The sequence below is a fragment of the Pan troglodytes genome, chromosome 2, assembly GCF_028858775.2.
Source record: "Pan troglodytes isolate AG18354 chromosome 2, NHGRI_mPanTro3-v2.0_pri, whole genome shotgun sequence".
Classification (NCBI taxonomy): Eukaryota; Metazoa; Chordata; class Mammalia; order Primates; family Hominidae; genus Pan; species Pan troglodytes.
In genome coordinates, this window is record NC_086015.1 from 115,639,485 (window position 1) to 115,653,408 (window position 13,924).

Here is a 13,924-nt window from a genome sequence, read left to right on the forward strand (position 1 = left end):
CTGAACTACAGCTGCCTGGGCCCCACAGTGAAGGTTATAGGATAAGCCCCTGCACAGGCAAACCTAGATAAGGAACATCTGGGTTGCTTGGCAACGGTCATATGCAATCCTGTCTTTGTCCTGCCTCTGGATCCCTCCTTTCATGCCACTGTAAGCTTGCTTCAAGCTAGCCCACCCCGTTTTGTGAAGCGTGGATGAAAGTCAGGTGCTGTCTTTGTTCTGGGCCCAGTCTTTTGGACATGAGTCAGCTGGGCCTGAGTGCACTCAATAAAGATTCTCCTGTTTCAACCCAAGGTCTCTCTCGTCCTCCTGAATCCCACAACATTTCTGGTGAGTCAGCCAGGAGGCCGTGGAGAGGACAGGTTGGCTGTCTCCTTTGCCTGTAGGTGGTCTGGGGCCCCAGCAGTGGGAGACCTGTAACTTCAGGCACCACTGGAAGAACTTAAGCCCAGAGAAGGAAACGGCTCTTCCACTCCCCAGCGCCCCTCCCCAGATGGTGCATCAGAACCTGGAGGGTTGCAGGACAATCTCAAGAGCAGCGGGCAGACATCTGAACCGTGGTAAGGTTTTGGGGCCCAAGGCAGGGAAGCCCGTCCCCTAAGGACGAAGGGGAGCTTGATCACTTCCCGGGGAATGACCACTAATCCAACCCAGAGCGGCTGGGGGCGGCAGGAGAGTCTTGCCCATTTGGATGAACCTCTTGTCCCCACTAACAAAGTGAAAGTGGTTCACTGGATCTGGAGACAGGAACTGGAAAAGGGAAGGAAATGGGCCAATAGAGCAGCAAGTGCAGCAAGGTAGAGATTGCTGGCAGGGTGGCAAGAGTGGCTTGCCACCCCAACTGGGAGTGTGTGGGTGCATGTGAACCCACCCGGGACACAAGAGACACTTGTTTCATCTGATGAGGAGTCCCGGGGCAGGGGAGGTTTGTGAAAGTGTGTGAAAGAGACGGTTCCGGGAGAAACCAATGTGAGGAGTGACATGCAGGGGCTGCAGGTCTCTTAGTAGAGGCTGTATGCTCCGAGCAACATATAGGACCAACTGGGTCTGATCAGCCTAAAAGGAAAGGAAGAGGGAGTGTGCTGAGCCTTGAAGGGAGAAAGGGAAGACTGAATGTGATGCATTGTTACTGGGAGGAAATGGGAGGAAAATCCTCGAAACCCACCCCCTTGGAATGCATGCTAAAGAACTTTAAAAAAGGCTTTGCGGGAGATTAAGGAGTCAAGTTAACCCCTCAGATGCTGAAAACTCTCTGTGAATTAGAATAGCCCTCTTTTAGTGTGGCTGCCTGGCCGAAGGCACTATAGATAAATAAATTGGCCATGTGTTTTAAGGTGGTGACTAGGGTCGGAGGACAGCCAGGACATTCAGACAAAGACTTCATATTTACTCATGGCTAAATAGATGCAGCCCTGCCTAGCAGTTTATTGCAGAATGCTCGCAGCTCACGCCAAGAGAAATCAGCTGCGCTGGCAGCTACAGAGTTAAAAGGAAAGTCACAGGGGCTTGTAGCACAGCCGAGCCAAAAGTGAAGGTAAAAATCAGCTGCCCTGGCAGCTATAGAGACAAAAGAAAAGTCTCAGGAAAGGCAAAAAAATTGGTTTTGCAAGAATAACGGGACAATCTACCCCCCCTTTACCAAGCCTAACTGCCCCTAAGAAGTTAAGTTCAAACCAATACATGTTCCCAGTCTCACCCGAGAAGGAGAAATCAGAGCTCCAGGAAGTTAAAGTGAAAGGTTTGAAAAGTCAAGCAGGCTATCTCAGGTCTGTCCGTGCCCAAGTTATGCTTATACCTCTTAAGAGGACAAGTGGACCCCCACTAGGACCCAGATGATGCAGTCCAGCTTCTGTGCCTGCAAAGATGCCGAGAAGCACTTCTGCAAAGGCTAAAAGATGGTAGAAGAGAAAGGCAATCAATATAGAAAAAATCTCAGAGGTGCTCCAGGGTACAGATAAAAGCACCAGCCAGTTTTATAAAAGACTTTGTGACGCATTTTGGTTGTACACTCCATTTAACCCCGAGGCTGCTGAAAATCAGCGCATGGTGAATATGGCGTTTGTAAGGCAAGCCCAAGGAGATATCAGGCAAAAATTGCGGAAGTTAGAAGCTCCGCAGGCGTCAATGCCACTCAGCTTATTAAAGTGGCTACCAAGGTGTACATTAACCGAGATCAGGAGGCAAAAAAGGAGGCTGATCATTAAGAAAGGCTAATTTGCTAGCAGCAGCCCTTAGAGGAAGAGAAGCTGACTTTGCAAGGAGGCTTGGACGCGGGCATGAACGTAGTCGTGGAAGAGGCTATTCTGGACAAGAATTTGAAGGCCTGCCGAGGCTAAAGAGAGATTAATGTGCACGGTGCAAAAGGAAAGGACACTGAAAAGATGAATGTCAAAAGAATAAGGAAAATGGTTAGGGCGATGGTATAAGAAAATCACCAGCCAAGGGCTACTGCACCCAGGAGGAACCCAAGACCTTCTGCACCTGCTGTAAAAGGCAGGATATAAAGTGTCAGGAAAAAAGACTCAAATCTGCTCTAAAAGTGTCCAGTATTTAAGCTTTTACATAAGCCAAGAGGAAAGATGGCTTAGTAGTGAACAAAAGCAGGCTGTTTATGCACTTCCTACTCCAACCACCACCAGGCATCAGATAAAAAAGTTCCTAAGGGCAGCAAGGTTCTGCCGCATGTAGATCCCAAATTTCTTGCTCATGGATAAGCCATTATACGAAGCCACAAAGGGGAGGAAAGAAGGAGCCCCTTCTCTGGAAGGCCAACCAGGAAAAGGCTTTTAAGGAAATAAAAAAAAAAAGCCTTGACTCAGGCCCCAGCTTTAGGGTTACCAGATCTAACTAACTAAGCTTTTCTTCTTGTATGCCCACAAGTGAAAGGGACGCCATAAAGGTTCTAACTCAAGCCATAAGGTCATGGCATCACCCGGTGACATACTTATCCAGCAATTAGATTCTGTGGCACTTTGGTGACCTCTTTGTTTTAAAGCACTAGCTGCCACTGCCCTACTGGCGCAGGAAGCTAATAAACTGATTTTAGAGACTGTGAATACCCTAAATCCAGCTATCTTGCTCCTTCCTCATCAAGTCAGTGCCAGGAGGCCCCCTTCATTGCTGTATGGACGTGGTAGATGAAGTGTTCTCAAGCCGGAGAGATTTGACAGATCAGCCCCTCAGGGACCCGGACATTGAATATTTTACTAATGGAAGCAGTTTCATACTAAAGGGAGTCTGCCAAGCTAGATATGCAGTGGTAACTTTGAACTCAGTAGTAGAGGTGCAGTCTTTGCCTACAGGAACTTCTGCTTAGAAAGCAAAGCTAATAGCTCTCTGGCTAGCAAAAGACCAGAAGGCAAATATTTACGCAGATTCCAAATATGCTTCTGCCACTTTGCATGTTCATGAGTCTATTTACAAAGAAAAAAGAAGACTTTTAGCTGCTGGAAGTAAAGAAATAAAGTACAAGGAAGAAATTCTACAGCTCTTAAATGCTGTATAGGCCCCCAAAAAGGTAGCAGTAATGCATTGCAAAGGGCACCAAAAAGCAAGAACACTGAAGGCTAAAGAAAACAGAAAGGCAGACAAAGAGGCAAAGCAGGCTGCAGTGACAACTCCACCTTGTAAAGAAGAAGCCTTAGCTATACCTCTCCTCCTGGAGATTCCCTTCCCAGAGATCCCAAGCTACACTCCAAATGAAAGGGCTTGGTTTGCCCAGGAAAATAGAAACTACATTGAAGGAGAATGGTAAAAAATCTCCAATGTGAGGCTAGCCATACCTGAAATGGTGGCCCCCAGATTTGTAAAACAGTTCCACCAAGGAACTCACATTGGAAAAAAAAAAAAAAACAAAAAAAACCAGCAGTGAAGACATTATTAGGGCATCATTTTCTGTGTGCCATGGCTCATTGCTATTACTTAAGCCATTTATAAACAAACAGTGTTTAACTTGTGTTCAGAACAATCCACGACAAGGGCCTACTCAGCCCCTGGGAGTTCAGAAAACAGGAGCCATACCCTGTGAAAAACTGCTCATGGACTTCACCGAATTGCCCTGAGAGGGGGGCTATCAGTACATGCTGGTGTTCATTTGCACCTTTTCAGGATAGGTCAAGACCTTCCCCACCCAGACAGAGAAGGCACTAGAGGTGACCAACATGTTGTTAAGAAACATTATTCCCAGATTTAGACTGCCTCTAACTCTAGAATCAGACAATGGACCAACATTTGTGGCTGAAATAGTTCAGAACTTAACTCGATTATTAAAAACAAAGTGGAAATTATATACAGCCTACAGGCTGCAGAGCTCAGGTAAAGTGGAGTGCATGAACTGGATACTCAAACAGCTGCTGAAGAAATTTTGCCAAGAAACTCATCTAAGTTAAGATCAGGTCTTGCCCATGGTCCTCCTCCGAGTCAGGTGCACCCCTACCAAACAAACTAGGTATTTGCCCTGTGAGATTTTGTTCAGCCGGCCACCCCCCATCATAAGTCAGATTAAAAGTGATTTCTGTAAACTAGGAAAACTAACTTTAAAAAGGCAAATGCAGTCTTTAGGTATGACCATGCAAAAAGTTCATGGCTAGGTATAAAAAAAATGCCTATAAGTCTGACAGACCCCCAATACACCCTTTTAAAACTAGGAACTTAAGTTAAAAAATAAAATCCAACCACTCTAGGACTCATATAGGATAGGCCCCATTCTATAATCTTGTCTACTCCCACTTATGTTAAAGTTTCAGGAATCATGCCTTGGATTCACCACAGTCGGCTAAAACCAGCAGCCCAGGATCAGTGGATCAGTCAATAAGACCCAGACCGTCCAACCCGGCCAATCCTGCGGCAAGACCATGTAACTAGTAGAAGTAACAGCAGCCCTGCTGTGGCCACTCCGGAGGCTGGCCAGTGTATGCACGGCAGAAGCTTGAGGAAAACTGTAAGCCCTGCTCTAGTCACACAACTGGAAACTGACTAGTCTACGCATGGCCAAAGCTTGAGGAGTCATCATCAAATGAGTAGATGTGAATACAAATTTTACGTTTAATTACTATCTTAGTATTACTAGTTGTTTTATTACTATGCTATCATTATTGCCAATCTGTCTGTCCAAGGGAGAACTCTTTCTGTCCATGTTTAGTATAAGAATATTACTTTTTGCCTTGGCTTCATTTGCACCTAAGTCTATACAAAAAGAAAAGCACATAGATAGTTGCCATCAGTGCGTGCACACTACATAAATAAGAAACACAGTAGTTAAGACTTTATTGTACCATACATACTATGAATACACAGAAACCCCTCTGGAGACTTGTATGTACAACCAAACCACCTATTCATTCTGTGACCCAAGGAATAGCCAGTCTTATGTATGCTAGAACCCTAAGCTTTTATCTAGGACCTGGTTTAAGATTTGAACTGGGTCAAGGAAAGGAAGTCTCTTAAACCAGACCAAAGTGTCTCTCCCACGAATAAGTCAGATCTTTATATTTTAATGTTTGCCTGATAACATCCTTAGGCTCACTCTTTCCCATAATCCACAGTTCCACAGAGTACTATAGTATCTGTTTGCACAGTTGGCTAAAAACATAGCTAGACAAACTACCACTCAGCTAATGGCTTTGTGTAAATATCAACCTTTGCTCAAAGAAGAAAACTTGTCTCTTCATGGAAAATTAAGTAATATTGAGGCCTTCTAGTAAACTCTTTTATAAAAAGCCTCAAAGGGGGGAATGAAGCAGGAAATTAAAATAAATAATAAAATTAAAAGAAAGAGAAATAAGTTTTCCTGTTTTAGGCTAACTTGTCCCAGATGCAGCAACAGGCACAGCCCAGACTCAGGAAAAGTCTTGATAAGATTATCTAATGTGCTCTGGAGACTCTCCCAGCACTCCCTCAACACAGGGAGAAGAAAAACAAATTTTCCTTTGTTTTATTGAATGAGTATATAGATTCTTGTTCTCTTAACTAGTGACTTCAAGTATTCTGTTTTATTTAAGAAGTACAACAAAGGTCATGAAAAACCTGAGTAGGCCTGAACTAGAGGTGCCTGGGCACCACAGTGAAGCTTATAGGATAAGCCCGTGCACAGGCAAACCTAAATAAAGAACATCTGGGTTGCTTGGCAACGGTCGTATGCAATCCTGTCCTTGTCCTGCCTCTGGATCCCTGCTTTCATGCCACTGTAAGCTTGCTTCAAGCTAATCCACCCCGTTTTGTGAAGTGTGTATAAAGTCAGGTGCTGTCTTTGTTCTGGGCCCAGTCTTTTGGACATGAGTCAGCTGGGCCTGAGTGCACTCAATAAAGATTCTCCTGTTTCAACCCCAGGTCTTTCTCATCCTCCTGAATCCTGCAACAGTGTTAGCTTCATAAGTATTTATTTTAAAAAATTGTAAGCTAATGTTTGAACACAATTTCCAAGATAAACCACATTTTCTCATAAATAATGTAGTCTTTTTATCAAGCACCTCAAGGTATAAAAAATAATTTTAGTTTGAACAGATCTCTTGGAATGTGTTTAACCTTGTATTTCAACAGACTTAAGATTTCCAGGGTTTCACAAGGGCCAGATTTTTTTTGAATTACTCAGAAGAGAAAGAAAATGTCTTCTGAAAGAGGTGAACTCAATCATTACGAATAGAAAAATATCCACCGTATTTATCTCTTATAGAAACAGAGAAGGATAACATTTCCCTCCTTCAAATTATATATATATATGTTATATAATATTATATATTTAATTTAATATAATAATATATTAATTACATATTTCTATATAATTATAATAATATAATATATTATATATATTATACATATCTCAAACTTCATTGTTTGTAGTCAAATAATAAAATCTGGAAGCCAGCATGAAACCCTATAATTCACATGTTAAAATGTTGAAACTATGACCAAAATATGAAACTCCTAGAGCTATCAGAAAGAGACAAGACAAAAAGTTTTATTGTATGTGTATAAACTAAAAGTGATAATCTCAAAAATCTTTCAAAATTATAATTATTACCTTCCAATATAAAAACTAGTTCTAAATTTTAGAAAATCTATACACAAATTACTGATTTGCTCAGACCAACAAAAAGTCAGCAGTAACCAGAACCCAGAGGAGCTGATACTCACAGTTCTTACATGTATGACTTTTTAGAAATCATCTATAAAATACTTTATTTTACAACCTGCTTCTCCTGTAAAACTAAAGGTCCATTTAATTATATAAAAGTTGTATACAGTGTTAAAACCAGAGCTGTATTTAAAATACTGCATCACAATGTTTCTAAATAGTCAGTCTTGTTCCATTGATTCATCTGTGACTTCAGTGGCTTTGCCATAATTTTCCATGGATGGTTCTGAGAGAATCTGTAAATCATTTCTAGATTACTTATAATACCTAATACAATGTAAATGCTATGTAATGTTGTGATACTGTATTGTTAGGGAATAATGACAAGAAAAAAAAGTCTGTGCCTGTTCAGTACAGACACAACTAACCATTTTGTTCCCAAATATTTTTTATCTACTGCTAGCTGAATCCAGAGATGTAGAACTCATGGATATAGAGGGCTGACTGCATGTAGTGAATGTCTTGTAGACAGCATAAGATTTTTTTGAAAAAATGTAGTCTGGGCTGGGTGTGGTGGCTCACACCTATAATCCTAGCACTTTGAGAAGCCAGGATGGGCAGGTCACCTGAGGTCAGGAGTTCAAGACCAGCCTGGCCAACATGGTGAAACCCCGTCTCTACTAAAAATACAAAAATTAGCTGGGTGTGGTGGCACGTGCCTGTAGTCCCAGCTACTCAGGAGGCTGAGGCAGGAGAATCGCTTGAATCCAGGAGTTGGAGGTTGCAGGGAGCTGAGATTGCGCCACTGCACTCCAGCCTGGGCGACAGAGTGAGACTCTGTCTCAAAAAAAAAAAACAGAAAGAAAATAACTAAAGAATGTAGTCTGGCAATTACTTTTAATTGGTATACTTAGACCATTCATTAGAAGGTGATCATTGATATAGTTGGATTAATATCTGCTATGTTTATAACTGTTTTGTTGTTTACCCTTGCAATTTGCTTCTTTTTCATACTTTCCCTAGCTTCTCTAGTTTTAATTAAGTATTTTATATGATTCAATTTTCTCTCCTCTCTTTGCACACCCATTAGACTTCTTTTTAAAAACATTTTAGTGGCTTTCCTAGAGCTTGCAAGATACATTTACAACTAATTGTAATCTACTTTAAAATAACACTATACAATTTCATGAGCATTGTGGGTACTTTATAACAGAGTATTCCCAGTTTCTCCCTCCTATCTTTTATAATATTTTTGCCATTTATTTTATTTATCCATATGCTATAATTACACAGTGTTTTGTCACTGTTATTACTTTGAACAATTAGATCAAGTATGTAAAAAATAAAATATCTTGTTTTACCTTTATTTATTCTTTTCTGATGCTTTTACTTTTTTATGTAGATTGAAGTTTTCTATCTATATTATTTTTGCTCTATCAAAACAGCTTCTTTTACACACACACACACACATTTTTGCATAGCAAGTCTGTAGGTCTGCTGTCAATGAATTATTTGTCTGAGAAAGTCTTTATCCTTCACTTTTAAATGAGAATTTTAGGTTGGTGGATTTTTTTTTCTTTAAACACTTTAAATATTTTACTCCACTCTCCCCATGCTTGAATTGGTTTGATGAGAAATTCATTGCAACTCTTATTCTTTCTTCCTCTATAGGTAAGATTTATTTCCTCTTTCTTATTTCAAGATTTTCTCTGTCTGTTTTTCTGAAGTTTGAACACAATGTAGATTTTTTTTTTTGGTGTTTATTCTGCTTGATGTTATCTCAGATTTCAGAGTCTGTGATTTCATGTTTGCCATTAATTTTGGAAAGTTCTCAGCCATTATTCAAATATTTCTTCTCCTTAATTCTCTCTCCTCCTTCTGGTATTCCAATCGTGCATAAAAATTATTTGAAAATAATTTTCTCACCATTTTTGGATATTTTATTTTTCCCCCTTTATATTTTACTTCGGGAAATTTCTATTGAAATATCTAGAAGATATCTAGAAATATCTAGAAGCCACTAATTCTTCCCTTGGCCATGTGCAATTTATTGATGAGCCCAACAAAGACTTTCTTCAATTTGTTACTCTGTTGTGATTATCATTATTACTATCTCTTGCATTTTCTTTTTATTGCTTCTTAAAGTTTCCATCTCTCTGCTTATATTATCCTTGCCCATTGTCTATTTTTTCTGCCCAAGTCCTTAATATATTAATCATAGTTATGTTAAATGTCCTGCTGGATAATTCTAAAGTTTGTGTTTTATCTGAATATAGTTTAATGTTTGCTTTGTCTCTTCAGACTGCCTTTGTTCTTGTCTTTTTTTTTTTTTTTTTTTTTGAGACGGAGTCTCACTCTGTTGCCCAGGCTGGAGTGCAATGGTGCAATCTCGGCTCTCTGCAACCTCTGCCTCCCAGGTTCAAGTAATTCTCCTGCCGCAGCCTCCTGAGTAGCTGGGATTACAGGTGTGCACCACCACACCTGGCTAATTTTTTTTGTATTTTTAGTAGAGATGGAGTTTCACCATGTTAGACAGACTGGTCCTGAACTCCTGACCTTGTGATCTGCCTGCCTCGGCCTCCCAAAGTGCTGGGATTACAGGTGTGAATCACTGCTCCTGAACCATTCTTGTCTTTTAACATGACTTGCAATTTTTTGTCAAAGGCCAGACATGATACATGAGGTAATAGAAATTGAGGTAAATAGGCTTTTAGTGTGGGTTTTATGCAAATGTGGCTAAAAGTTGGGTTGCATTATTGTTTACTATAGCAGCAGGTGTCAAGGGCTTCACATATCTATAGTTTCCTTGTTTTTTTCTTCCCCATTTTCTTTGAATATCCCTAAGAACTGCTTATTAATTAGAGTCTGAGACTTGCAACTATTTCAGCTATAATCCAATGCTATTATACTAGAGCCCTATTGATGGTGGTAAGGAATTGTGGAGGGAAAGCATTCTAAAATCTTATGATTAATTCTCACTCTTTTAGTGGACCTGTGTACCTTGGCTATAGGCTATTGAGGTGGGAAATTAAAGAAAAATAAAATTAAAAAGAAAGAGAAAAAAGTTTTTCTGTATTAGGCTGATTTGTCCCAGGGGCAGCAACAGGCACAGCCCAGGCCCAGGAAGAGTCTTGATAATATTATCTAATGTGCTCTGGAGACTCTCCCAGCACTCTCTCAACATAAGGAGAAGAAAAAAAAATTTTCCTTTGTTTTATGGAATGAGTTCACAGATTCCTGTTCTCTGTAACTAGTGACTTCAAGTAATCTGTTTTATCTAAGCAGTAGAGTGAAGGTCATGAGCGTCTGAGCAGATCTCAGTTACAGTCACCTGGGCGCCATAGTGAAGGTTATAGGATACGCCTGTGCCTAGGCAAACCCAGATAATGGACATCTGGGTTGCATAGCAATGGTTATGTGTAATCCTGAGTTATGAACCTGTTACAATTTGATTAACCATCTTTGTCCTGCCTCTGTATCCCTGCTTTCATGCCACTGTAAGCTTACTTCAAGCTAGCCCACCTTCTTTTGTGAAGTGTGTATAAAAGTCAAGTGCTGTCTTCATTCTGGGCCCAGTCTTTTGGACGTTGAGTCAGCTGGGCCTGAGTGCACTCAATAAAAGATTCTCCTGTTTCAACTCTAGGTCTCTCTCTCATTCTCCTGAATCCCACAACACTTATGACCTTCATACATTTTCTTACTTATTTTTCTCTCGCTTACCACTTTAGATGAGACAGGAAAGCAAGAAATGACTGGAGTTAGGTCATTTTCCTTCCATCTATAAGATAAGGTTCTGGTTATATATATCTTTTTTTTTCTTTTTTTCCTAGAAAGTAGGTTTTTTTTGTTTTTTTTTTTAATGAAAAATGCACTGGGCTTATTTAAAAATGGTTACATTTCCTCTTCTGTTTTTAAACATATGAAGTGATTTTTCTTGGCTCTTTACTATGAAAAGCTGATAAGGTTCCTGGAGGTGAAACCTATGGAATTGTGGGGTCTCTCTAAGACTGCAGCTCTGAAGAGTTTATCACTCTCAAGCCGATTCACATGAAGCCTCTGGCAGTCAATCAAAATTATCATTGATATGTCCCTACCATTTTATAACACCAGTGACTTTCATTCCGAGTAAGCTGATCTCAGTGCCTTTCTATTCATGTCTCTGCTGATTTCAGGGTTGTAGTTTTCCCTGTGCCTTTAATTCTCTGAAGAGTCTAATAAAGACCATTGATTTTCAGTTTGTTCAGCTTTTTTCTTGTGTTAGGATGAGACGATGAATTCCAAGCTCTTTGTATGTTAAAACTGAAACTGGACATCTTATCTATTTTGGAATATTGACCTTGAATCCAGGTTCTTGCTGAATTGACTTGTTAATTGTAATAATTTCTCTGTAAATTTTTCTAATTCTTTAACTACAAAATCATGTCACCTGGAAATAAAGACTGATTTAATGCATTCCCATCTTTATTCATTTTATTTCTTTCTCATGGCTTATTGTCCAAGCTAGGATCTCCAGTCAACCATTGGAGAGAAGGACTGAGAGTGGTGGGAATTTTTGTCTTGTTACTGAGCTCAAAGGAAAAGCATTAACAGTTTCACCATTAAGTGTAATGTTAGCTGAAGGTTTGTTGTAGTTATCTTTCATTATATAAAGGAAATTCTCTTATATTCCTAGCTAGCTATTATTCATTCATAAATAGGTATAGAAACATATTAAATGCTTTTTTCTGAATCTATTAATCACATTATTTTTCTCACTTTTTCTGTTAATATGGCTGTGTTAGTCCATTCTCACACTGCTATAAAGAAATACCAGAGCCTAGGTAATTTATAAAGGAAAGAGGTTTAATTGACTCACGGTTCCACATGGCTGGGGAGGCTTCAGGAAACTTACGATCATGGTGAGAGGCAAAGAGGAAAGGAGGACCTTCTTCAGATGGTGGCAGGAGAGAGAAGTGAGTGAGCAAGAGAGAAGCTATCAAACACTTATACAACCATCAGATCTTGTGAGAACTCACTCACTATCATGAGAACAGCATGGGAGGAACTGCCCTAATGATCCAATCACTTCCCACCAGTTCTCTCCCTCAACACCTGGGGATTACAATTCAAGATGAGATTTGGGTGGGGACACAAAGCCTAACCATGTCCATGGTGATTTAAATTGATTGATTTGTGAATATTAAATCATCCTTGCATTACTGGAGAGAAGGAAACCTTAGTGATAATTACTGTGTATCCTTTTATAATGTATTGGTTAATTTGATTATCCAATATTTATTTTAGGATCAAAGCCCAGGAAAGATACTGGTCTGCAATTCTTTTTTCTTGAAATATTTTTATTAAGCTTTATGATTAAGCTTATACTGTGTAAGTAAAAAAAGTAATTAAGGCAGATCTTGATTGATTTTGAGATTTATTTTGCCACGGTTGAGGATGTGCCCAGGAAAAACAAACACAAGTCACAGTAGGATCTGTGCCCTGTGCTTTTTTTCAGAGAGGATTTTGGGAATGTCCATGTTTAAAGAGGAAGGAGGAAGCAGAAGGGGAAGAAAAAAACAGGAAGGAGGGTAGTAATTAGCACTCAGTGAGTCTGTTTTACATGTGAAGAGGAGGGAATGGGACAAAGTCAATTATGCATTCATTTCATGCTCAGTAAATCTACATTCTACATAACATAAGCATGTGAAATTACAGTAATCTATTTGGGAAAAAAAAGGAAGGTAGTCTCTTGTATCACTTAGTTCCCAAACTCAACTTTCCCTTTAGCATAGTGAGTTCAGGATCCTGAGATTTTATTTTCTTCCACATTTTCCCCAATTGTTCAAAATCTTTTGGAGAAAGCATTGTAGAAGAATATTAGTCTCTGGTTATGGGTTTGTTGTGATCCCTTGTTGCTAGATAGCTTATTCCTATGAGGTTAGGTTCCACGTTACTAGGAAGGCTCATTTCTAGGAGGTTGTCAAGTTTTCTGTCCCAAGGAGCGAAAAAGGGGAAGGAAGAAAGAATGAAAGGGAAAAAAGAGAAAAAGGGGGCTACCAAGACCAGATTACAGCAACAAAGGGAAAGCAATCTTGGAAAACAGATTCAGGCTATATTACAAGAAGTCTGTACATCAGTAGTCAGGCATGAAATTGCTGTTATTTCTTCCAAAGTTCAAGTTGTCTAGCTTCAGTTTGCAGGGTTTTTTTTTTTTTTTTTTTTTTTTTGAGACGGAGTCTCGCTCTGTCACCCAGGCTGGAGTGCAGTGGCACAGTCTCGGCTCACTGCAAGCTCCGCCTCCCGGGTTCACGCCATTCTCCTGCCTCAGCCTCTCCGAGTAGCTGGGACTACAGGCGCCCGCCACCACGCCCGGCTATTTTTTTTGTATTTTTAGTAGAGACGGGGTTTCACCGTGGTCTCGATCTCCTGACCTCGTGATCCACCCGCCTCGGCCTCCCAAAGTGCTGGGATTACAAGCGTGAGCCACTGCGCCCGGCCCAGTTTGCAGGGTTTTAAGAAAAGCATGGTTTTAATTTCTAGTGATTCCAAGTTAGAAAAATGGGAGAAAAATAATTTTAAAACATTAGTTTGGAGACTTGTAGTCAGGACAGAATTCAAGATCTAGTCCAGATAAATTATAGATAAATAATAAAAACTGAAAAACAATAGACAAGGCTAGAATCTAATAACAGTTGTACTACAGTTTATTTTGAAATGTAATTTTTTATATTTTCCTATTTTTACCAAAGACAAATCATAGTAAAAACATTTAGTTGCAAAATAAGTTGTAATATAAGACTGTTATTATAGTGGTTGTATGGCCTGATTATTTGCATAAAGTACAGCAAGAATAATTATTGGTCGATAGGCTCA

The 13,924-nt window shown here is 39.9% G+C and overlaps 1 long non-coding RNA gene across 1 annotated transcript; it reads left to right on the top strand.

Moving 5' to 3' along the window:
• Positions 1–212: 212 nt before the first annotated feature.
• Positions 213–6,325, top strand: LOC104005679 (uncharacterized). Its single transcript, XR_008547060.2, has 3 exons — positions 213–294; positions 387–560; positions 4,740–6,325. It is a non-coding gene; the product is annotated as an uncharacterized LOC104005679 (long non-coding RNA).
• Positions 6,326–13,924: the final 7,599 nt, after the last annotated feature.